The sequence below is a fragment of the Sinohyriopsis cumingii genome, chromosome 15 (assembly GCF_028554795.1).
Source record: "Sinohyriopsis cumingii isolate HCF-2022 chromosome 15, ASM2855479v2, whole genome shotgun sequence".
Taxonomy (NCBI): Eukaryota; Metazoa; Mollusca; class Bivalvia; order Unionida; family Unionidae; genus Sinohyriopsis; species Sinohyriopsis cumingii.
In genome coordinates, this window is record NC_142975.1 from 118,535,335 (window position 1) to 118,562,557 (window position 27,223).

General features: G+C 35.4%; 1 long non-coding RNA gene across 2 annotated transcripts in view; it reads left to right on the forward strand.

The window, feature by feature from the left end:
• LOC149782570 (uncharacterized) overlaps positions 1–27,223 on the forward strand; it is a 194,474-nt gene that overhangs the window by 160,745 nt on the left and 6,506 nt on the right. The window contains exon 5 of one of the 2 annotated variants that reach the window (XR_016414386.1): positions 14,915–15,067. This is a non-coding gene — a long non-coding RNA (uncharacterized LOC149782570). Of the gene's footprint in view, positions 1–14,914; positions 15,068–27,223 lie in introns of those variants that run through there. The other variant, XR_016414391.1, reaches the window with a different exon arrangement.

Sequence of the window (27,223 nt, forward strand, 5' to 3'; positions counted from 1 at the left end):
TGAAAGCAGTGTTGAAGTACCTTAGAACTATAAAATGCCGTAATGAAAGCAGTGTTGAAGTATCTTAGAACTATAAAATACCGTAATGAAAGCAGTGTTGAAGTACCTTAGAACTATAAAATGCCGTAATGAAAGCAGTGTTGAAGTATCTTAGAACCATAAAATACCGCAATGAAAGCAGTGTTGAAGTACCTTAGAACTATAAAATACCGTAATGAAAGCAGTGTTGAAGTATCTTAGAACCATAAAATACCGCAATCAAAGTGGTGTTGTAATATCGTAGAACTATAAAATACCGCAATGAAAGCAGTGTTGAAGTACCTTAGAACTATAAAATACCGTAATGAAAGCAGTGTTGAAGTATCTTAGAGCCATAAAATACCGCAATGAAAGCAGTCTTGAAGTACCTTTGAACCATAAAATACCTCAATGAAAGCAGTGTTGAAGTACCTTAGAACTATAAAATGCCGTAATGAAACCAGTGTTGAAGTATCTTAGAACTATAAAATACCGTAATGAAAGCAGTGTTGAAGTACCTTTGAACCATGAAATACCGCAATGAAAGCAGTGTTGAAGTATCTTAGAACTATAAAATATCGCAATGAAAGCAGTGTTGAAGTACCTTAGAACTATAAAATACCGCAATCAAAGTGGTGTTGTAATATCTTAGAACTATAAAATACAGTAATGAAAGCAGTGTTGAAGTACCTTTGAACCATAAAATACCGCAATGAAAGCAGTGTTGAAGTATCTTAGAACTATAAAATACCGCAATGAAAGCAGTGTTGAAGTGTCTTAGAACTATAAAATACCGCAATCAAAGTGGTGTTGTAATATCTTAGAACTATAAAATACCGTAATGAAAGCAGTGTTGAAGTACCTTAGAACTATAAAATGCCGTAATGAAAGCAGTGTTGAAGTATCTTAGAACTATAAAATACCGTAATGAAAGCAGTGTTGAAGTATCTTAGAACTATAAAATACCGTAATGAAAGCAGTGTTGAAGTACCTTTGAACCATAAAATACCGCAATGAAAGCAGTGTTGAAGTACCTTAGAACTATAAAATGCCGTAATGAAAGCAGTGTTGAAGTATCTTAGAACTATAAAAGACCGTAATAGAAGCAGTGTTGAAGTACCTTTGAACCATAAAATACCGCAATGAAAGCAGTGTTGAAGTACCTTAGAACTATAAAATGCCGTAATGAAAGCAGTGTTGATGTATCTTAGAACTATAAAATACCGTAATGGAAGCAGTGTTGAAGTACCTTTGAACCATAAAATACCGCAATGAAAGCAGTGTTGAAGTATCTTAGAACTATAAAATACCGTAATGAAAGCAGTGTTGAAGTACCTTTGAACCATAAAATACCGTAATGAAAGCAGTGTTGAAGTGTCTTAGAACTATAAAATACCGTAATGAAAGCAGTGTTGAAGTACCTTTGAAGCATAAAATACCGCAATGAAAGCAGTGTTGAAGTATCTTAGAACTATAAAATACCGTAATGAAAGCAGTGTTGAAGTACCTTAGAACTATAAAATACCGCAATGAAAGCAGTGTTGAAGTATCTTAGAACTATAAAATACCGTAATGGAAGCAGTGTTGAAGTACCTTTGAACCATAAAATACCGCAATGAAAGCAGTGTTGAAGTACCTTTGAACCATAAAATACCGCAATGAAAGCAGTGTTGAAGTATCTTAGAACTATAAAATACCGTAATGAAGGCAGTGTTGATGTACCTTAGAACAATAAAATACCGCAATGAAAGCAGTGTTGAAGTATCTTAGAACTATAAAATACCGTAATGGAAGCAGTGTTGAAGTACCTTTGAACCATAAAATACCGCAATGAAAGCAGTGTTGAAGTACCTTTGAACCATAAAATACCGCAATGAAAGCAGTGTTGAAGTACTTTAGAACTATAAAATACCGTAATCAAAGCAGTGTTCAAGTGTCTTAGAACTATAAAATACTGCAATCAAAGTGGTATTGTAATATCTGAGAACTATAAAATACCGTAATGAAAGCAGTGTTGAAGTACCTTAGAACCATAAAATACCGCAATGAAAGCAGTGTTGAAGTACCTTTGAACCATAAAATACCGTAATGAAAGCAGTGTTGAAGTGTCTTAGAACTATAAAATACCGCGATCAAAGTGGTGTTGTAATATCGTAGAACTATAAAATACCGTAATGAAAGCAGTGTTGAAGTACCTTAGAACTATAAAATGCCGTAATGAAAGCAGTGTTGAAGTATCTTAGAACTATAAAATACCGTAATGAAAGCAGTGTTGAAGTACCTTAGAACTATAAGATACCGTAATGAAAGCAGTGTTGAAGTGCCTTACAACTATAAAATGCCGTAATGAAAGCAGTGTTGAAGTATCTTAGAACTATAAAATACCGTAATGAAAGCAGTGTTGAAGTACCTTAGAACTATAAAATGCCGTAATGAAGGCAGTGTTGAAGTATCTTAGAACCATAAAATACCGCAATGAAAGCAGTGTTGAAGTACCTTAGAACTATAAAATACCGTAATGAAAGCAGTGTTGAAGTATCTTAGAACCATGAAATATCGCAATCAAAGAGGTGTTGTAATATCGTAGAACTATAAAATGCCGCAATGAAAGCAGTGTAAAAGTATCTTAGAACCATAAAATACCGCAATGAAAGCAGTGTTGAAGTACCTTAGAACTATAAAATACCGTAATGAAAGCAGTGTTGAAGTACCTTTGAACCATAAAATACCGCAATGAAAGCAGTGTTGAAGTATCTTAGAACCATAAAATGCCGCAATGAAAGCAGTGTTGACGTACCTTAGAACTATAAAATGCCGTAATGAAAGCAGTGTTGAAGTGTCTTAGAACTATAAAATACCGTAATGAAAGCAGTGTTGTAGTACCTTAGAACTATAAAATGCCGTAATGAAAGCAGTGTTGAAGTATCTTAGAACTTTAAAATACCGCAATCAAAGTGGTGTTATAATATCGTAGAACTATAAAATGCCGTAATGAAAGCAGTGTTGAAGTGTCTTAGAACTATAAAATACCGTAATGAAAGCAGTGTTGAAGTACCTTTGAACCATAAAATACCCCAATGAAAGCAGTGTTGAAGTATCTTAGAACCATAAAATACCGCAATGAAAGCAGTGTTGAAGTACCTTAGAACTATAAAATGCCTAATGAAAGCAGTGTTGAAGTGTCTTAGAACTATAAAATACCGTAATGAAAGCAGTGTTGAAGTACCTTAGAACTATAAAATGCCGTAATGAAGGCAGTGTTGAAGTATCTTAGAACCATAAAATACCGCAATGAAAGCAGTGTTGAAGTATCTTAGAACTATAAAATGCCGTAATGAAAGCAGTGTTGAAATATCTTAGAGCCATTAAATACCGCAATGAAAGCAGTGTTGAAGTACCTTAGAACTATAAAATGCCGTAATGAAAGCAGTGTTGAAGTGTCTTAGAACTATACAATACCGTAATGAAAGCAGTGTTGAAGTACCTTAGAACTATAAAATACCGCAATGAAAGCAGTGTTGAAGTATCTTAGAACTATAAAATACCGTAATGGAAGCAGTGTTGATGTACCTTTGAACCATAAAATACCGCAATGAAAGCAGTGTTGAAGTACCTTTGAACCATAAAATACCGCAATGAAAGCAGTGTTGAAGTACCTTAGAACTATAAAATACCGTAATGAAAGCAGTGTTGAAGTGTCTTAGAACTATAAAATACCGCAATCAAAGTGGTGTTGTAATATCTTAGAACTATAAAATACCGTAATTAAAGCAGTGTTGAAGTACCTTAGAACCATAAAATATCGCAATGAAAGCAGTGTTGAAGTACCTTTGAACCATAAAATACCGTAATGAAAGCAGTGTTGAAGTGTCTTAGAACTATAAAATACCGCAATCAAAGTGGTGTTGTAATATCTTAGAACTATAAAATACCGTAATGAAAGCAGTGTTGAAGTACCTTAGAACCATAAAATATCGCAATGAAAGCAGTGTTGAAGTACCTTTGAACAATAAAATACCGTAATGAAAGCAGTGTTGAAGTACCTTAGAACTATAAAATGCCGTAATGAAAGCAGTGTTGAAGTACCTTAGAACTATAAAATGCCGTAATGAAAGCAGTGTTGAAGTATCTTAGAACCATAAAATACCGCAATGAAAGCAGTGTTGAAGTACCTTTGAACTATAAAATGCCGTAATGAAAGCAGTGTTGAAGTATCTTAGAACCATAAAATACCGCAATGAAAGCAGTGTTGAAGTACCTTAGAACTATAAAATACCGTAATGAAAGCAGTGTTGAAGTATCTTTGAACCATAAAATACCGCAATCAAAGTGGTGTTGTAATATCGTAGAACTATAAAATACCGCAATGAAAGCAGTGTTGAAGTACCTTAGAACTATAAAATACCGTAATGAAAGCAGTGTTGAAGTATCTTAGAGCCATAAAATACCGCAATGAAAGCAGTGTTGAAGTACCTTAGAACTATAAAATGCCGTAATGAAAGCAGTGTTGAAGTGTCTTAGAACTATAAAATACCGTAATGAAAGCAGTGTTGAAGTACCTTTGAACCATAAAATACCGCAATGAAAGCAGTGTTGAAGTACCTTAGAACTATAAAATGCCGTAATGAAAGCAGTGTTGAAGTATCTTAGAACTATAAAATACCGTAATGGAGGCAGTGTTGAAGTACATTTGAACCATAAAATACCGCAATGAAAGCAGTGTTGAAGTACCTTAGAACTTTAAAATGTCGTAATGAAAGCAGTGTTGAAGTATCTTAGAACTATAAAATACCATAATGAAAGCAGTGTTGAAGTACCTTTGAACCATAAAATACCGCAATGAAAGCAGTGTTGAAGTATCTTAGAACTATAAAATACCGTAATGAAAGCAGTGTTGAAGTACCTTTGAACCATAAAATACCGTAATGAAAGCAGTGTTGAAGTGTCTTAGAACTATAAAATACCGTAATGAAAGCAGTGTTGAAGTACCTTTGAACCATAAAATACCGCAATGAAAGCAGTGTTGAAGTATCTTAGAACTATAAAATACCGTAATGAAAGCAGTGTTGAAGTACCTTAGAACTATAAAATACCGCAATGAAAGCAGTGTTGAAGTATCTTAGAACTATAAAATACCGTAATGGAAGCAGTGTTGAAGTACCTTTGAACCATAAAATACCGCAATGAAAGCAGTGTTGAAGTACCTTTGAACCATAAAATACCGCAATGAAAGCAGTGTTGAAGTATCTTAGAACTATAAAATACCGTAATGAAAGCAGTGTTGAAGTACCTTAGAACTATAAAATACCGCAATGAAAGCAGTGTTGAAGTATCTTAGAACTATAAAATACCGTAATGGAAGCAGTGTTGAAGTACCTTTGAACCATAAAATACCGCATTGAAAGCAGTGTTGAAGTACCTTTGAACCATAAAATACCGCAATGAAAGCAGTGTTGAAGTACCGTAGAACTATAAAATACCGTAATGAAAGCAGTGTTCAAGTGTCTTAGAACTATAAAATACTGCAATGAAAGTGGTGTTGTAATATCTGAGAACTATAAAATACCGTAATGAAAGCAGTGTTGAAGTACCTTAGAACCATAAAATACCGCAATGAAAGCAGTGTTGAAGTACCTTTGAACCATAAAATACCGTAATGAAAGCAGTGTTGAAGTGTCTTAGAACTATAAAATACCGCAATCAAAGTGGTGTTGTAATATCGTAGAACTATAAAATACCGTAATTAAAGCAGTGTTGAAGTACCTTAGAACTATAAAATGCCGTAATGAAAGCAGTGTTGAAGTATCTTAGAACTATAAAATACCGTAATGAAAGCAGTGTTGAAGTACCTTAGAACTATAAGATACCGTAAAGAAAGCAGTGTTGAAGTGCCTTAGAACTATGAAATGCCGTAATGAAAGCAGTGTTGAAGTATCTTAGAACTATAAAATACCGTAATGAAAGCAGTGTTGAAGTACCTTAGAACTATAAAATGCCGTAATGAAAGCAGTGTTGAAGTATCTTAGAACCATAAAATACCGCAATGAAAGCAGTGTTGAAGTACCTTAGAACTATAAAATACCGTAATGAAAGCAGTGTTGAAGTATCTTAGAACCATAAAATACCGCAATGAAAGCAGTGTTGAAGTACCTTAGAACTATAAAATACCGTAATGAAAGCAGTGTTGAAGTATCTTAGAACCATAAAATACCGTAATGAAAGCAGTGTTGAAGTACCTTTGAACCATAAAATACCGCAATGAAAGCAGTGTTGAAGTATCTTAGAACCATAAAATACCGTAATGAAAGCAGTGTTGACGTACCTTAGAACTATAAAATGCCGTAATGAAAGCAGTGTTGAAGTGTCTTAGAACTATAAAATACCGTAATGAAAGCAGTGTTGAAGTACCTTAGAACTATGAAATGCCGTAATGAAAGCAGTGTTGAAGTATCTTAGAACTATAAAATACCGCAATCAAAGTGGTGTTATAATATCGTAGAACTATAAAATGCCGTAATGAAAGCAGTGTTGAAGTGTCTTAGAACTATAAAATACCGTAATGAAAGCAGTGTTCAAGTGTCTTAGAACTATAAAATACTGCAATCAAAGTGGTGTTGTAATATCTGAGAACTATAAAATACCGTAATGAAAGCAGTGTTGAAGTACCTTAGAACCATAAAATACCGCAATGAAAGCAGTGTTGAAGTACCTTTGAACCATAAAATACCGTAATGAAAGCAGTGTTGAAGTGTCTTAGAACTATAAAATACCGCAATCAAAGTGGTGTTGTAATATCGTAGAACTATAAAATACCGTAATGAAAGCAGTGTTGAAGTACCTTAGAACTATAAAATGCCGTAATGAAAGCAGTGTTGAAGTATCTTAGAACTATAAAATACCGTAATGAAAGCAGTGTTGAAGTACCTTAGAACTATAAGATACCGTAATGAAAGCAGTGTTGAAGTGCCTTAGGACTATGAAATGCCGTAATGAAAGCAGTGTTGAAGTATCTTAGAACTATAAAATACCGTAATGAAAGCAGTGTTGAAGTACCTTAGAACTATAAAATGCCGTAATGAAAGCAGTGTTGAAGTATCTTAGAACCATAAAATACCGCAATGAAAGCAGTGTTGAAGTACCTTAGAACTATAAAATACCGTAATGAAAGCAGTGTTGAAGTATCTTAGAACCATAAAATACCGCAATGAAAGCAGTGTTGAAGTACCTTAGAACTATAAAATACCGTAATGAAAGCAGTGTTGAAGTATCTTAGAACCATAAAATACCGTAATGAAAGCAGTGTTGAAGTACCTTTGAACCATAAAATACCGCAATGAAAGCAGTGTTGAAGTATCTTAGAACCATAAAATACCGTAATGAAAGCAGTGTTGACGTACCTTAGAACTATAAAATGCCGTAATGAAAGCAGTGTTGAAGTGTCTTAGAACTATAAAATACCGTAATGAAAGCAGTGTTGAAGTACCTTAGAACTATAAAATGCCGTAATGAAAGCAGTGTTGAAGTATCTTAGAACTATAAAATACCGCAATCAAAGTGGTGTTATAATATCGTAGAACTATAAAATGCCGTAATGAAAGCAGTGTTGAAGTGTCTTAGAACTATAAAATACCGTAATGAAAGCAGTGTTGAAGTACCTTTGAACCATAAAATACCGCAATGAAAGCAGTGTTGAAGTATCTTAGAACCATAAAATACCGCAATGAAAGCAGTGTTGAAGTACCTTAGAACTATAAAATACCGTAATGAAAGCAGTGTTGAAGTATCTTAGAACCATAAAATACCGCAATGAAAGCAGTGTTGAAGTACCTTAGAACTATAAAATACCGTAATGAAAGCAGTGTTGAAGTATCTTAGAACCATAAAATACCGTAATGAAAGCAGTGTTGAAGTACCTTTGAACCATAAAATACCGCAATGAAAGCAGTGTTGAAGTATCTTAGAACCATAAAATACCGCAATGAAAGCAGTGTTGACGTACCTTAGAACTATAAAATGCCGTAATGAAAGCAGTGTTGAAGTGTCTTAGAACTATAAAATACCGTAATGAAAGCAGTGTTGAAGTACCTTAGAACTATAAAATGCCGTAATGAAAGCAGTGTTGAAGTATCTTAGAACTATAAAATACCGCAATCAAAGTGGTGTTATAATATCGTAGAACTATAAAATGCCGTAATGAAAGCAGTGTTGAAGTGTCTTAGAACTATAAAATACCGTAATGAAAGCAGTGTTGAAGTACCTTTGAACCATAAAATACCGCAATGAAAGCAGTGTTGAAGTATCTTAGAACCATAAAATACCGCAATGAAAGCAGTGTTGAAGTACCTTAGAACTATAAAATGCCGTAATGAAAGCAGTGTTGAAGTGTCTTAGAACTATAAAATACCGTAATGAAAGCAGTGTTGAAGTACCTTAGAACTATAAAATGCCGTAATGAAAGCAGTGTTGAAGTATCTTAGAACCATAAAATACCGCAATGAAAGCAGTGTTGAAGTATCTTAGAACTATAAAATGCCGTAATGAAAGCAGTGTTGAAATATCTTAGAACCATAAAATACCGCAATGAAAGCAGTGTTGAAGTACCTTAGAACTATAAAATGCCGTAATGAAAGCAGTGTTGAAGTGTCTTAGAACTATACAATACCGTAATGAAAGCAGTGTTGAAGTACCTTAGAACTATAAAATACCGCAATGAAAGCAGTGTTGACGTATCTTAGAACTATAAAATACCGTAATGGAAGCAGTGTTGAAGTACCTTTGAACCATAAAATACCGCAATGAAAGCAGTGTTGAAGTACCTTTGAACCATAAAATACCGCAATGAAAGCAGTGTTGAAGTACCTTAGAACTATAAAATACCGTAATGAAAGCAGTGTTGAAGTGTTTTTGAACTATAAAATACCGCAATCAAAGTGGTGTTGTAATATCTTAGAACTATAAAATACCGTAATGAAAGCAGTGTTCAAGTGTCTTAGAACTATAAAATACCGCAATCAAAGTGGTGTTGTAATATCTGAGAACTATAAAATACCGTAATGAAAGCAGTGTTGAAGTACCTTAGAACCATAAAATACCGCAATGAAAGCAGTGTTGAAGTACCTTTGAACCATAAAATACCGTAATGAAAGCAGTGTTGAAGTGTCTTAGAACTATAAAATACCGCAATCAAAGTGGTGTTGTAATATCGTAGAACTATAAAATACCGTAATGAAAGCAGTGTTGAAGTACCTTAGAACTATAAAATGCCGTAATGAAAGCAGTGTTGAAGTATCTTAGAACTATAAAATACCGTAATGAAAGCAGTGTTGAAGTACCTTAGAACTATAAGATACCGTAATGAAAGCAGTGTTGAAGTGCCTTAGGACTATGAAATGCCGTAATGAAAGCAGTGTTGAAGTATCTTAGAACTATAAAATACCGTAATGAAAGCAGTGTTGAAGTACCTTAGAACTATAAAATGCCGTAATGAAAGCAGTGTTGAAGTATCTTAGAACCATAAAATACCGCAATGAAAGCAGTGTTGAAGTACCTTAGAACTATAAAATACCGTAATGAAAGCAGTGTTGAAGTATCTTAGAACCATAAAATACCGCAATGAAAGCAGTGTTGAAGTACCTTAGAACTATAAAATACCGTAATGAAAGCAGTGTTGAAGTATCTTAGAACCATAAAATACCGTAATGAAAGCAGTGTTGAAGTACCTTTGAACCATAAAATACCGCAATGAAAGCAGTGTTGAAGTATCTTAGAACCATAAAATACCGTAATGAAAGCAGTGTTGACGTACCTTAGAACTATAAAATGCCGTAATGAAAGCAGTGTTGAAGTGTCTTAGAACTATAAAATACCGTAATGAAAGCAGTGTTGAAGTACCTTAGAACTATAAAATGCCGTAATGAAAGCAGTGTTGAAGTATCTTAGAACTATAAAATACCGCAATCAAAGTGGTGTTATAATATCGTAGAACTATAAAATGCCGTAATGAAAGCAGTGTTGAAGTGTCTTAGAACTATAAAATACCGTAATGAAAGCAGTGTTGAAGTACCTTTGAACCATAAAATACCGCAATGAAAGCAGTGTTGAAGTATCTTAGAACCATAAAATACCGCAATGAAAGCAGTGTTGAAGTACCTTAGAACTATAAAATACCGTAATGAAAGCAGTGTTGAAGTATCTTAGAACCATAAAATACCGCAATGAAAGCAGTGTTGAAGTACCTTAGAACTATAAAATACCGTAATGAAAGCAGTGTTGAAGTATCTTAGAACCATAAAATACCGTAATGAAAGCAGTGTTGAAGTACCTTTGAACCATAAAATACCGCAATGAAAGCAGTGTTGAAGTATCTTAGAACCATAAAATACCGCAATGAAAGCAGTGTTGACGTACCTTAGAACTATAAAATGCCGTAATGAAAGCAGTGTTGAAGTGTCTTAGAACTATAAAATACCGTAATGAAAGCAGTGTTGAAGTACCTTAGAACTATAAAATGCCGTAATGAAAGCAGTGTTGAAGTATCTTAGAACTATAAAATACCGCAATCAAAGTGGTGTTATAATATCGTAGAACTATAAAATGCCGTAATGAAAGCAGTGTTGAAGTGTCTTAGAACTATAAAATACCGTAATGAAAGCAGTGTTGAAGTACCTTTGAACCATAAAATACCGCAATGAAAGCAGTGTTGAAGTATCTTAGAACCATAAAATACCGCAATGAAAGCAGTGTTGAAGTACCTTAGAACTATAAAATGCCGTAATGAAAGCAGTGTTGAAGTGTCTTAGAACTATAAAATACCGTAATGAAAGCAGTGTTGAAGTACCTTAGAACTATAAAATGCCGTAATGAAAGCAGTGTTGAAGTATCTTAGAACCATAAAATACCGCAATGAAAGCAGTGTTGAAGTATCTTAGAACTATAAAATGCCGTAATGAAAGCAGTGTTGAAATATCTTAGAACCATAAAATACCGCAATGAAAGCAGTGTTGAAGTACCTTAGAACTATAAAATGCCGTAATGAAAGCAGTGTTGAAGTGTCTTAGAACTATACAATACCGTAATGAAAGCAGTGTTGAAGTACCTTAGAACTATAAAATACCGCAATGAAAGCAGTGTTGAAGTATCTTAGAACTATAAAATACCGTAATGGAAGCAGTGTTGAAGTACCTTTGAACCATAAAATACCGCAATGAAAGCAGTGTTGAAGTACCTTTGAACCATAAAATACCGCAATGAAAGCAGTGTTGAAGTACCTTAGAACTATAAAATACCGTAATGAAAGCAGTGTTGAAGTGTTTTTGAACTATAAAATACCGCAATCAAAGTGGTGTTGTAATATCTTAGAACTATAAAATACCGTAATGAAAGCAGTGTTGAAGTATCTTAGAACCATAAAATACCGCAATGAAAGCAGTGTTGAAGTACCTTTGAACCATAAAATACCGTAATGAAAGCAGTGTTGAAGTGTCTTAGAACTATAAAATACCGCAATCAAAGTGGTGTTGTAATATCGTAGAACTATAAAATACCGTAATGAAAGCAGTGTTGAAGTACCTTAGAACTATAAAATGCCGTAATGAAAGCAGTGTTGAAGTATCTTAGAACTATAAAATACCGTAATGAAAGCAGTGTTGAAGTACCTTAGAACTATAAAATGCCGTAATGAAAGCAGTGTTGAAGTATCTTAGAACCATAAAATACCGCAATGAAAGCAGTGTTGAAGTACCTTTGAACTATAAAATGCCGTAATGAAAGCAGTGTTGAAGTATCTTAGAACCATAAAATACCGCAATGAAAGCAGTGTTGAAGTACCTTAGAACTATAAAATACCGTAATGAAAGCAGTGTTGAAGTATCTTAGAACCATAAAATACCGCAATCAAAGTGGTGTTGTAATATCGTAGAACTATAAAATGCCGCAATGAAAGCAGTGTTGAAGTACCTTAGAACTATAAAATACCGTAATGAAAGCAGTGTTGAAGTATCTTAGAGCCATAAAATACCGCAATGAAAGCAGTGTTGAAGTACCTTTGAACCATAAAATACCTCAATGAAAGCAGTGTTGAAGTACCTTAGAACTATAAAATGCCGTAATGAAACCAGTGTTGAAGTATCTTAGAACTATAAAATACCGTAATGAAAGCAGTGTTGAAGTACCTTTGAACCATGAAATACCGCAATGAAAGCAGTGTTGAAGTATCTTAGAACTATAAAATATCGCAATGAAAGCAGTGTTGAAGTACCTTAGAACTATAAAATACCGCAATCAAAGTGGTGTTGTAATATCTTAGAACTATAAAATACAGTAATGAAAGCAGTGTTGAAGTACCTTTGAACCATAAAATACCGCAATGAAAGCAGTGTTGAAGTATCTTAGAACTATAAAATACCGCAATGAAAGCAGTGTTGAAGTGTCTTAGAACTATAAAATACCGCAATCAAAGTGGTGTTGTAATATCTTAGAACTATAAAATACCGTAATGAAAGCAGTGTTGAAGTACCTTAGAACTATAAAATGCCGTAATGAAAGCAGTGTTGAAGTATCTTAGAACTATAAAATACCGTAATGAAAGCAGTGTTGAAGTATCTTAGAACTATAAAATACCGTAATGAAAGCAGTGTTGAAGTACCTTTGAACCATAAAATACCGCAATGAAAGCAGTGTTGAAGTACCTTAGAACTATAAAATACCGCAATGAAGGCAGTGTTAAAGTATCTTAGAACTATAAAATACCGTAATGGAAGCAGTGTTGAAGTATCTTAGAACTATAAAATACCGTAATGAAAGCAGTGTTGAAGTACCTTAGAACTATAAAATACCGCAATGAAAGCAGTGTTGAAGTATCTTAGAACTATAAAATACCGTAATGGAAGCAGTGTTGAAGTACCTTTGAACCATAAAATACCGCAATGAAAGCAGTGTTGAAGTACCTTTGAACCATAAAATACCGCAATGAAAGCAGTGTTGAAGTACCTTAGAACTATAAAATACCGTAATTAAAGCAGTGTTCAAGTGTCTTAGAACTATAAAATACTGCAATCAAAGTGGTGTTGTAATATCTGAGAACTATAAAATACCGTAATGAAAGCAGTGTTGAAGTACCTTAGAACCATAAAATACCGCAATGAAAGCAGTGTTGAAGTACCTTTGAACCATAAAATACCGTAATGAAAGCAGTGTTGAAGTGTCTTAGAACTATAAAATACCGCAATCAAAGTGGTGTTGTAATATCGTAGAACTATAAAATACCGTAATGAAAGCAGTGTTGAAGTACCTTAGAACTATAAAATGCCGTAATGAAAGCAGTGTTGAAGTATCTTAGAACTATAAAATACCGTAATGAAAGCAGTGTTGAAGTACCTTAGAACTATAAGATACCGTAATGAAAGCAGTGTTGAAGTGCCTTAGAACTATGAAATGCCGTAATGAAAGCAGTGTTGAAGTATCTTAGAACTATAAAATACCGTAATGAAAGCAGTGTTGAAGTACCTTAGAACTATAAAATGCCGTAATGAAAGCAGTGTTGAAGTATCTTAGAACCATAAAATACCGTAATGAAAGCAGTGTTGAAGTACCTTAGAACTATAAAATACCGTAATGAAAGCAGTGTTGAAGTATCTTAGAACCATAAAATACCGCAATCAAAGTGGTGTTGTAATATCGTAGAACTATAAAATACCGCAATGAAAGCAGTGTTGAAGTACCTTAGAACTATAAAATACCGTAATGAAAGCAGTGTTGAAGTATCTTAGAGCCATAAAATACCGCAATGAAAGCAGTGTTGAAGTATCTTAGAACTATAAAATACCGCAATGAAAGCAGTGTTGAAGTGTCTTAGAACTATAAAATACCGCAATCAAAGTGGTGTTGTAATATCTTAGAACTATAAAATACCGTAATGAAAGCAGTGTTGAAGTACCTTAGAACTATAAAATGCCGTAATGAAAGCAGTGTTGAAGTATCTTAGAACTATAAAATACCGTAATGAAAGCAGTGTTGAAGTATCTTAGAACTATAAAATACCGTAATGAAAGCAGTGTTGAAGTACCTTTGAACCATAAAATACCGCAATGAAAGCAGTGTTGAAGTACCTTAGAACTATAAAATACCGCAATGAAGGCAGTGTTAAAGTATCTTAGAACTATAAAATACCGTAATGGAAGCAGTGTTGAAGTATCTTAGAACTATAAAATACCGTAATGAAAGCAGTGTTGAAGTATCTTAGAACTATAAAATACCGCAGTGAAAGCAGTGTTGAAGTATCTTAGAACTATAAAATACCGTTCCGTAATGAAAGCAGTGTTGCAGTTTAATGTCCGTTCAACTGTACTAAATAAGTCGACTACTCCAAACCACTTTCATAAACTACTTAAACTCAGTACTGTAGGAGATTATGCCCTAGAATATACAAGAGTCCTCATGCCCAAATAAAATGTTTAGGAGAAAGTACCTTATTTATTTATTAATTATTATAATATGAAGTGGAACATTGTCTGATTCTCAGCAGTTTAAATTTAAGCTAAAAATAAATCTAGCCAATGGAATAACGCTACTTTTAGGAAATAGGGTTTCTTACAGAGCATCAGATGAAAAACAAGAAACGAGAGGAGTAATACTTTTTATTAAAAAAAGTAAACTTTTAATTTTCCTGGCTGACACTCCCCCCCCCCCCCCGAAAATAAACAAGCTGATTAACAAGACTAGATGTTCTTTTTTGATTATTATCGAATTGAAGCATAACAACCGTGGACAAAAAAAAAATGTTTAACTCAGACGCTTATATGGGTTGGGAGTAAAGGTGTAGGCAAATTAACATATTAAACTTCTTTCAATTGATATTCATGCTATAGACAGATTTATATGGCTTGGACATATCTTGCAGAGGGATGCGCGATGTCCTGGATTGGAACTCTCATGGCAAATTTCAGAAGAGGATGACCAGCCATGACTTGGCAAAGAACCTCGGACATCGTACTTAAGATCATCTGCATGTCGTTGAGGAGGCACAACGCATAGCTCAAGACCTTGATAGATTGTGAGCTGCAGTGAATACCTTATGTACCAGAGAGAACAAAAGATGATGATGATGATGATGATGATGATGATGATGATGATGATGATGATAACGATGATGATAGTCGGACTCATAAAAGTGCAATTTTATGCGTGAACTGTTATTCTTTTCATGGCGTGTGCCTGCTGTTGTCTTCCATTATTTCCCTATAGCGTTCCAACAATAGGGGACGAATAATGTACACATATCTAAGGAGTTTATTCTGGATTCCAAGAATCTGTAACGAGTTATAAAATGATGAAATATGTACAAATTTAAACAATATTTTTATGGTAGTTGTCACTTCATACACATCGAAAAGTAATTGCATTTTAATAATTTATGTCAGGTGCAAATCATTCTAAGACTAAAAACTTTTAGTAATATCCAGAACTTGATGATTAGTTGAGTGTGTTAAATGCATTTCATATGAATAAATACATTCAAATCAATCTATAAAATAAATATCACTTTATGTCTCCTAATACTTTTGTGGCTAAGGTATTTAAATTGTAAAACTATAGCAAACAATTTTTTTTTTAAATTAATGTCATTGGTATGTATAAGACTTGAATAAATACATTAATTTAGTAACTCATTACATAATTTACAACGAAAAAGCTCATACGTTTAGCAGCAGGGAAGTTCTACAGACCCCCTGGCACAGACGAAATTAACCCTTCTAGACAAATAATTTCCGTAGAACCCTCAGAATTCAAAAATAAAGCCTCCTACGCGAAATAATCCGAAAAATTCCCCCCAAATTTGCATTTTCAGGCATAAAAAAAATGGCATCTTTTTTGGGGGGGGTATTGTAAAATTTATTTGGCATTGCAAATTCCGACTGCGGATACTAATTTTATTTCACAATAAAACAATATAGTTGAAAATAAGATGAGTCGAAAAGTTAGCACAGTTGGAGAGCCTCAATCTGCTAGATTAGCGCGAGATCAATTAGCGGCATTAAAGAAGCTAATTCCGACAAAACGATTATTTAAGAGAAATGTTCGTGGTTACGAAGATATGCAACATGGAATTTCAGAAACTTCGGCAAAATGGTTGAAGCCAGTGACCGGAACAATTGAACAGGTTGTATATGGCGACGAAAAAGATCCAGATGCCAGAAAACGTGGAATATTTCCTATGTTGAAAGGTATTGAGGATCAATCACGAACATTACCCGAGCGATTAGCAATAGCAGCAGCGGCGCAACAACTTGCAATTGATGATGGAGGACAACCTGGAGGAAAAAAACCTGGAAAAGGAAAACCTTTAATGATAAAAGGAAAGTTTAATATTGAGAATTTAAGAGAAAATTTTACCGAGGAGGGATGGAATATGATATCGCGACCTCTCTCGGCATTGTATACTATAGAACAAATTGGTGATTTTGCGGAAAATTATTTTAGCGATCGAAATGAATATTTGACTCCAATAGGAAAAAAAAGATATGGGACTCGTGATAATTGGTACAGCATGGTATATAAAGTTTATACGGGAAAAACACATGTGAGTGTAGTAACGGATCCGCGTTACAGAAGATTTTTAGAAGCGGCAAGAGATACACAAAGATTTAATAAGCAAGTAGCGGACAAAAGAAAACAAGAGGAGAAAGAAAGAAAACAACAGGAGAAGAAGGAAAAAACTAAAAAACGAGGGAGAAAAGAAACACTACAGGAAGATATTCAACCACAGGAGCCAATATTTCAACCAGAGGAATTAGGAGTTAGACCAACACCTAAAAAACGAGGAAGAAAAGCAGCACCACAGGAAGATATTCAACCACAGGAGCCAATAATTCAACCAGAGGAATTAGGAGCTAGACCAAAAGAAAGAACTCCACCTCAGAAAAAGGAGAGAAAATCGAAAAAGAAAAAAGATCAGAGTGATGAATCCAAATCACCCGCTGTTGATTTGTATGAATTCGATCCTAATTTATCCGCCGATAACTATTTGAGGAGTGGAATTTCGCATTTAATCAGTAACTATGATTCAACAGTTGGAATGGCTGCGGATGATTCTGAAGATAATAAAAGATTTTTTTTGAAGGGAGAAATTTTTGATAAAATCACTGAAGATGCTGAATGGCTGGCGGTAATGTATTTTGGTAGTTTGAAAAAACCAGTAGTTTATGGAGATAAAAGTTTTATGAAATTTATAAGGGATGTTGGTAACAAAAGAAGAGAAATAATAGATGAGAAGTATAAAATTCGTCAATCACCTGTAATGGCGAAAGAGACATTTATCCCCCAGTTTCCTCCTCCTTCCTTCCATACCCCTTCAGGACAACCACCTGAGGGTTTGCCACCTAAAAGTAAAAGTTCATCACCTAAAAGTAAAAGTTCATCACCTAAAAGTAAAAGTTCGTCACCTAAAGATGAAAGTTCTGATTCATCCTCCTTTGATATTCGCCACTCTATTGAATTTCCTGAAATACGTGAAAAGTTTTATCCTCACGTAGAACGCCCCTGGTATATGGACCCACCTCCGGAACCAACAGCTTCAAACTACAGGGGTCCCACTGAGAAATATTTATTATACGATCCTGAGGGTAAAAAACTAGAAAGACACCCGGCTGGGACTCCCCCATCTCCACCAGAAATATATTCACCACGGACGTCGTCGGGAACATCGCCGGGATCATCATCAGAGGAGAAGAAATCTTCAACGCCGTCAGACGATTTATTTTACGTAACGCCATTGGAATCTCCAGAAACAAAAAAAACAGGAAGTGGATATTCAGTTTGTCCCGATAGTGTTGTCAACGATGTATCTCGCCTCGAAGTATTAATCGGAGGAAAGCGAGCCGGAAATAACTCCCGTGAGATAGTCAACGAAGCATCAGATATTTGTCAGCGATTATTCCGTGGTGGTATCATCGATTCTCACATTTACAAGGAGTTTGTCGATGAACTCATTGATTAAATCAATACAATTGAAATAATATGATTATTCATAAACATCAGCGCAGACCTAATCAGGTCCGCATAGTAAACTCTCGATTGCCAGTATACAAATATATTCACGGTAATGGATTCGGCGATATCATTGGAAGTCTCGTTACTCGAGTAATACCTAAAATTGGACCCGTGATTAAGCAATTTGGGTTGAAAGCGATAGGAAAGATTGGTGAGACTGCTGTTTCTGGTATCGGTAATTTGGCCAGTAAAGGCTTCAACGCTATCAAAAATAAAATATTAAGTTTAGTACGCAAAAAGCAACCTGTTAAATTACCCATTACCAGCGAAATGCCACCTGAAGTCAGTAAGGCCATAAATGATGCGGCAAATAAAAAAATAAATGATCTAGCACAGGAAGCTGCTATAACAAATCTAGTGCAGGAAGTTGCTAATATAAATCCAGCACAGAATGTTGCTAATACAAATTTAGCAAATACAAGTTTTGTTTCAGGTAGTGGTCTTCGTTTTAAACGATATTATTAGTAATAAATGTTCGCACAAGTGTCAAATGAAGTATTTGATATGGACGAGCCAGTAGGTAGGGATACATCAGTGCGAGATTTTCAGTATTTCTCGTACGATGTAGTTGAGCCAGATTCAAGAAATCGGAAGGAAATTCAAGTCCACGATACAACAAGATATTTTCTTCCATCTGAGGCGTATATCGAATTTGTTGGAAAAATTGTAAAGGCAGCTGATGGTACCAACTACGATGCAAATTTTGGTGTTGGTTTTGTCAATAATGGTATCATGGCATTATTCAAGAATGCCACTTACATGATTGATGGAAGAGAGATTGAATCAATTACGAACAACGTTGATATAGCAACGACTATCATAGGTCTAGCAAGATACTCGGATGATTTTACCAGATCAGCCGGTCCTAGTATGATGTTTGCCAAGGATAATTCCAACTACCCTGAACATTTACCATTTGATATTGGTAGACCGGTAGACTTCGCTGGCAACCCCGCTGATGTTCGTTCAGCGATGATTGCCCCCAATGGCAATTACAATCTTGGATTTGCCATAAGAAAAAATATGTTGAAGGGAGATGAACGAAAATTCTCCTGTGCAATTCCATTATCTCATATTTTTGGATTTTGCAGACATTTCAGAAAAGTTATTTACGGAGCGAAGCATACGATATCTTTCGTTCGAGATGCCAATGATGACAGAGCCATTTGGCGAGATCCTGGTGATCCTGGTAAAGTTGTCCTTGAAAAAATTACCTTGTGGATGCCAGCAATAGTTCCATCGATGATCATAGAAGAAAAATTATTATCATTTATGAATCAAGGAGGAAAATCCATCATGTCTTGGTTGACAACAATGACTGACTCCAACGAAAATGTTAATTTGGACGGAATATTTACTTGGCGAATTGCTTCACAGCAAGGCTCTTCCGCACCTAGACATATCTTTGTTGCTCTGCAAAGCATGATTAGAGACGATCAATTACATAGTAACATGATATTCGATAGATTAGAGGCAACAAATGTATCGTTGAGAATAAATGGCCAACAGGAGCCATCCGAGGAAATAGCCATCGATTTTGAGAACAATTCGACGGCACGCGCGTATCATCGATTATTAAGTTTTATGGGACGTGATCAAAATATTGATACCGGATTGCAAATATCACAGTTAGATTTTAATACTCTCTATCCCATCTATTACTTTTCCTTGGAACATCTCGATTTAGTAAAGCAGTCTGTCGTTGATATTCATTTCAAAGCCAGAATTAACACAGGAGGACCAGCAAGAGCAATCGCAGTTATTCTTAGTGATAGAACAATGATCCTAGAAGGTATTAGTGGAAGAATGAGAGTCATCGATGCACCCGTAGAGAACATGTAACAAAATTCTAAATTTAGATTAAGTGATTATTAATAATGCCATACGATCACGTCAGCGTAACTCTGACTCCCGGTCAGGTGAAAAAACTTCATGCAGCAACAACAGCGCGACGAGGTTTAAGTTTAACCTTAAAAAGTAATCAACTTCACGGTGGACCTAACAAACTATCGTTAACTAAAAATCAACATGGACATTTCACCAGAGCCAGATCAGCAAATACTGGTATTCGCTTGAATCTCTCGATAGGTGCAATCAGAGATATGATCAAAGTAGGTGGTATTTTTCCTTTATTCGCCGCTATTCCAGGATTGATAGCTGCGGCGGCTCCCGCGATTGCAAAGGCAGTAGGATTAGGTGCACTTGGAGGGATAGGTTCTGCATTAGGAAGAAAGGTCGTCGGAGGAAGATATCGCAAAAAAAAGGGAGGGATATTTCCGCTTCTTCCCCTTCTCGCAAAATTGATGCAGCCGCAACAAGGATCCGGTCTTTACCTAAGACGTCCCCCATACGGATCCGGTCTAAGTCGAGCCTACCAGCCTCAAATTTAGATTTAATCAGTGAAGCAAAAAAAAAGAAAATAAAATTTTTCAGAGGCGTATTTATGCGAGATCAACTACCAGATAAACCGAATCGTACCGAGACAGGAATAATAAATCTCGATAAAAATTCCGGTCCTGGCACTCACTGGGTTGCTTACGCGATTAATCCTCGCGAAGTTATTTACTTCGACTCATATGGATTAGCACCGCCAAATGAATTTATCAAATATGTGTCAAAACTAAAACTTCCGGTTTGGTATTCAACACTTCCAACACAAACATTAGCAGATCCACCAATATGCGGTCCGGAGTCAATTAACGTCCTTGATGCAATTTCAAAATCATCCAATCCTTATCGCAAAATTTTATTTGAATATACCGTAGATAAATATCATGGTTGACATTTACGGTAGATCTCTCTTTAGGAAAGAAAAAAAAGATGCAGTCGACATCGATACATCAAAGTTTGCAACTAAGAGCGATATTAGCAATCTTTTATCGCTGTCAGAAGTTGATCCTGGTGAAGTTGCTGTATTTCAAAATGCAGAAGGGCGATTACAAACTAGCAACGTCAAAATAACTGACATAATCAAGCGAGACGAATACCGCGATCATATTAGTCAATTTACTCGCCAATCGGAGATGGTATTAAAATCTGTTGCTGATATCGCCGATATTATAGCAAAGTTACCCCTGAAGGCCGATAAAGCATTACACGACGATCTTCAGGACAGAATGACAAAAAGACTTAACAGGCTAAATAACGACCTTAAAAAACTTGACGATGTTTTAGATAAATTTAGCAAAAAATTTGACGAGAATATAAAAACATCCAGTGATACTTCCTCCGCCGCAAACGAACTAGCAAATAAGAAAGCCGATGACGATCTCAGCGAGAAAATAAAAAAAATCAACGAGGAAATTACTAATATTCTTGCCGAAATTAACGAAGTAAATATCTCGATGAGTCAGAAAATCGATAAAACATCAATCGACGATCTCAACAAAAAAATAAAAAAAATCAACGAGGAAATTACTAATATTCTTGCCAAAATTAACGAAGTAAATATCTCGATGGGTGAGAAACCATCAATCGACGATCTCAGCAAAAAAATCAACGAGGAAATTATTAAACTCGGCGATGTTGTTGTTCCTGAATTTACCAAGGGGATTAACGTGATGCAAGGACAAATAAAATCCATCAACGATGAAATTAACGTGGTACGTGAATTAGCGCGTCAAAAGTTAGATATATCAACGTACGACGGAGAAATTCGAGATTTAAACACGAAACTTCTTGCTGCAACAGCAAAAATTGATCAATCCGTCGATAAAACTGGTCACGTCACTGACGTAAAGCAATTAGATAAGGAAATTATCGAAATAACCACAAAAATTAACAATATCAACACAAAAATATCGTCATTGAATATCCCAAGATTGGCGAAATTTTATGTGCCAGATCATTTGATAGACAGAATTATACGATGCAATCTAACATTTGTGTTAACCATAAATAATCTTACCTGGACACCCCAGAATAACACATTTAGCTTTACCGCGCCAATTGCTGGCGTATATCGAGCACATATTATCTCCGATATAAAATTTAAGGTACAACCGGATCAGAATAATAAAATTTATGAATTCTGCCCTGGATTTTTTATTATTTCGTTAAGTGAATATGGCAATCCAACATTCACGCTAGAACCGCCAGATAGAACCACCATGGGACCGGTGAAGTATTTTGCAATTTTCGAATTTTTATCCGAATATAGGCAGTAATTCCGCAATTGTTATCGTAGATTAATAAATGACCGCATCGGATTACCGTTACAATCAGGCGAGATCATGGCAGGATTCGTTGCGAAAACAACTTGACGATTATCAAACAAAAATAAATAAATACCAGCGCAAATTAGTTATCATTGATGTTGCAGTGTACGCGGTATCTGCTGTGGTCGCTGGTGCAGGAATAATTCTATCCGCGGTAACAATGATAGCGCCAATCGTTGCAACAATAATAATCTCGTCAACAACAGCAATCGCGGGTGTTCTTAATATCATCGCGAAAAAGATATCCTCGTGCACAAGTGAGAAATTATCTTTGTACAAAAATAAACTAACTAAAATCAATGACGCGTACTCGAAGTTATCATTGTTACTTTCTGAAAGTCTCAACGATGGTATTATATCCGATCTAGAATTTTCTTCAATGATTAGTATTTACTCGGAGATTGAACAAATGAATATTAATAATGTCCGAGTTAGCCCAGATCGTGACAAACACGACGCCGCCGACAACAACGTTAATATCGCTAAGTTCAAAGAAACCCGAGTTTAGTATTAATTTCTCAACACCAATTAACGTTAACGAAATTGCATTAACACAATTACGCGTCTACAACAGCTGGCCTAATGTTAGATCAAAATTATTCGGTAATTTGATGCCAAATAATTCACTTGTTTTTGCAAATAAAAATAAACCCGATGGAACACCCGATTGGATCGTCGTTGGTATACCAACGGGCAGTTATGAAATTGATCAGCTGAATAATGAGTTTACCACTAGAATATCAAATTTAACCGGCGATGCTAAACCGGGCATAAAGATATCTGCGCACGAACCAACATTGTCATCGATCATCGAAGTAAAATCGCCGTATATTGTTGATATTTACCAATCGTCGATTAGAACCGTATTAGGTTGGCCCGAGGTCGCACCTCTGATAAAACCAAAGAAATCGGATGTTATTATTCCAGGTTGGTATGATGAAACCCTTCCAGAACTACCGGAACCAAAAAAGGAAGATTTTACAACCAACGAAGGATGGTATGGAGATATCAAACACAAACCTCTGATCCACAGCGCCATCAATCTCATGAATAACCACAAAATTAACCTAGTAATATTCGCTTTCACTTTTATTAACGAAAGAATTCTCTCATGGCTGCCTCTTCCTAAAATCCCCCCAGATGTGAAAATCTTCGACGCTACCCACATTAACAGGATAATAGCCCCCATAGACGGTATCTTGGTAAGAAGAACACTAGACGAGTTTATTCAAGAACACGAATTACAATTAAATTTATTGCGAGGATCATTTCATGAATGCATCCTAAATAAATCTAGTTCATGTAGCGAAATTATAAAGCACGTGAAGATTTTAAATCAACTCGCGAATGATATTGAATATTATCATGATATGTTTATTCAGGCGATAGTCGACGATATATCAATTGCCGACTATGTTCTTCCTATCAGCAAATTCGAGTTGATCAAGAACTCGGGTGAGAAACAAAAATTCATGAGAGTATTTGAATTAACCGAGGAAACACTGCCAAAATTTAAATTTCCTAATTCTGATTTTGATGCGATGAGAAAATCCGTCACTGATACCATCGATGATTTATTTCCGAAATTATATGCTTCATGGACCAAAAAAATACATTCAGAATTGATTCTTAAACACAATAATGATCCTTCCAAACTTGGACGACATATATCGCCGGGTATCGTTAATATAACGGAAGTTATCGCGATTTATCTTCACGCGGATGTTGTCGAGGGTAGTTATAATACTGATGCGTCAGAGTCAAATCAAGCCCATCAGGGTTTTATTTTATATTCATTTTCACCTAGCGCATCTCCCGGTTACTTGATAATAAAAGAACCAATGAATCCGTTTTACCTGCGATGTCATAATCGATTATTGACAAGAATAAATTTCAAACTAACGGATCAAAAAGGAAATTTACTTGATATACGCGGAGAAACTGTAAGTATCAATCTTTTGGTGAAATCGTGAGAATCTCTGATTTTTAAATCGCAAGTGAATTTGTTAAATCTATCTCCCAGGAAAAAATGGGCGAAAAAAATAAATAAAATCCAGGGAAATTTTCAAAATTAATCTTTTTTTTTTGTTTTGCGGAGATATTCAATTATTCTTCGTCACTCTCCGAATCAAATATTATTGGTACATAGGAGAATTTGATCCACGAATCAGCATCATAAGAAAATGTTGCGTTGTATTTTCCTTCTGCCACTCGTTTTACTGAATGCGAGTCAATAACGAAATGTTTTGCTGCTGCAGACATCGATGTAAACGCGATTTCCTCACCTGTTGTTTGATTCACTGATTTAACAGTCCTCGAATAATTAGGAAATCCACGGTTATTACCAACCCTACAATTTTCACTCTGGGTTACCGCGCGCAGATTGGAAAGTTTATTGTTAAGTTTATTACCGTCAATGTGGTCAATAACAAGTCCGATATCTATTGGTCCGTAATAACACTCGAACACAAATCTATGATTCGAATAACATTCTGTTCTTTCATTTCTTTTATGGACTGTAAATTTGAGATATCCCGAATTACAAATACTACCAACACGTTTCTTTGTTTTGATGTTTCTGACATTACCATCCTCAGATGCTTCGTAACCTTCGATGATGGGATGCGATTTATATTCACTCATGGGAATCGCTGATTTCATTTCCATATATGATATTCTCTTTGTTTAAATCGAAATTTGCTCTGAAACGATTAATATAATCTTCTTCGCATTTTATTACCGAGGAGGATCTTTTTTCATAATATCTCCGTAACTCACGATATTTTTTCCCTCCACAGGAGAAACATAATCGAGTCCTTCCTCGAATGCCAACTTGGCAAACTAAACATCGCTGTGGTCCTTTATTGCCTCGTCGAACTTCATATATATGAGCACCGCAATATTCACCTCTACAGGATTTGTCACATGATTTTGTTGATCCAACTATTATCCATGAACATTGATTCATTATATAATTAGATATTTGTCTAAAATATAATAATGGATTTATTTGATCTTGATGAGGCAGAATATATAATTCCTGAAGTAGATCGTGCAAAGAAAGAATTTTTTGATGATGGAGCGATTCATACTTGGTCAACGTGGAAAACTAATTTTGTTGATGCTACTATGAATTTAGAGCGAGCGAAGAAGATAATCGAACACATAAAATCTGAACACAAAGATGAGCGATTTATCTTTGGAATAAAATTTATTGCACAAATGCCGGACGATACTTGGATTATTCGCGACAAACGAGATCCAGTACGCGGTGGTAAGAAAAACGTCGTTCTTGATAAGAATTCGAAACCAGGATTGTTATTGGGAATTGATGGTCCTTATTATGCTAGGGCGTATCCTTCTAGTGCTGTTGTTTATGGAATTTATCGGCTGAATAATAATCCTGACGCGAAAAATCTACCAGCGATGAAAGAATCTCCGATGATAAATTGCGTAGCTGAGAGAGTTATCGAGCACATGAAAAATGCTCGTCGCGGATCCGGTCTAACCCAATTGAGATTGGATAAAATTAATTCATGGGCAAAGACAGTTGTTGATGGCGCATCAATTGACGATGTTGCTGCGTTAAGTAAGAAACTTAAATTTCCTATTACGGTTAAAACGCTATCGGGTGAAATATTATACTCGTCGCCGTATAAATCCCGAGGAACACCAATCGAAATTGTTGATCATAACTCACACGCGTGGACTCAGTCGGTAATGATATTTCCACGAGATCGTGTTGTTAAATTCTATCCCGTTAATGACGCTGATGCAATGTTCCGATATATCAAATTATTAGCCAAGTCCGATCCAATATCAGTTTGGTTATTTTCCAGCGAAGAAAAATATGATCAGTTTATTTTGCCGTGCGGAGATATTTACCGTGATGAACTATTACACGATTCGATGAAAAATATCGCGGAGAAGTATTCGTCAAATCCAGATCGGTTGCTGACAAATTGCTTTACTGTTCCATCTGTTGCCGCTCACGCCGCCAGAGAGAGAAATTCGTGGAAACCTACAAGGAATGAGTTTCTTAATGATATTCAACTTAGTTGTATCGAATACGGTCACGGAGGATTGTGGAATACAAAATACAATTTCGAAGATATGATCTCCGTTGATATGAGCGCATGCTATCCTGGAAGTTTCCTTGGGTATGGCGATTGTGCAGATTACTTTGCTAAATTCGGCCATCCTACCAACGAGATGACGAGAGTTGCAATCAACGGACCATTACCCGATTTTGTTATGACCGGATTCGCTCATGTTACTTCATTCGAACTTGCTGAAAATTTGCATAAAATTTGTTATATTTGGTTTGGTCGGCATTTATCTCAGCGAAGATGGATTCCCATAGTGCTGTTGAGATATATGCTGGATTCGTCGATGTTGATATCATTGACGGTAAGTGAAGCGATTATATCGTATAGAAAGCAGACCGAGGTGTGGTTACCCACGGATTGTGAGAACGCGAAAGATATTGGAAGAAAAATAATTGGTAAATTTACTCAAGGAGGATCAGTTGATCATAAACATCGCCACGCTAGGTTATTTATCAATGATGCTGAGATGGATTTTATTATTGCCGATACGGTGTCTCGTGGAATATTTTGCAGTAGAGAAAATATTATTATTGATGGAGAAAAATTAGGAACAGTGATAACTTATCTCGATGGAGAATCCGCGCAGTATACTCATTTAAGATCATCAATGCTCGCCTATGTGAGTATTAATTTGCTGTCAATGATAAATAAATTTTCTGATATCGCGGTAAGGGTTGCAACGGATTCATTTTATATCGATAAGAAATTCCAGTGCAGATTAGAAAATTTAATCACCGATGGTTCTTGGGGAACTTGGAGAATAAAAAACGAGGATATTCTAGATTATTGTGAGGACGCGGATGTAGAAGATTGCGATAAATTTCATAAAGATAA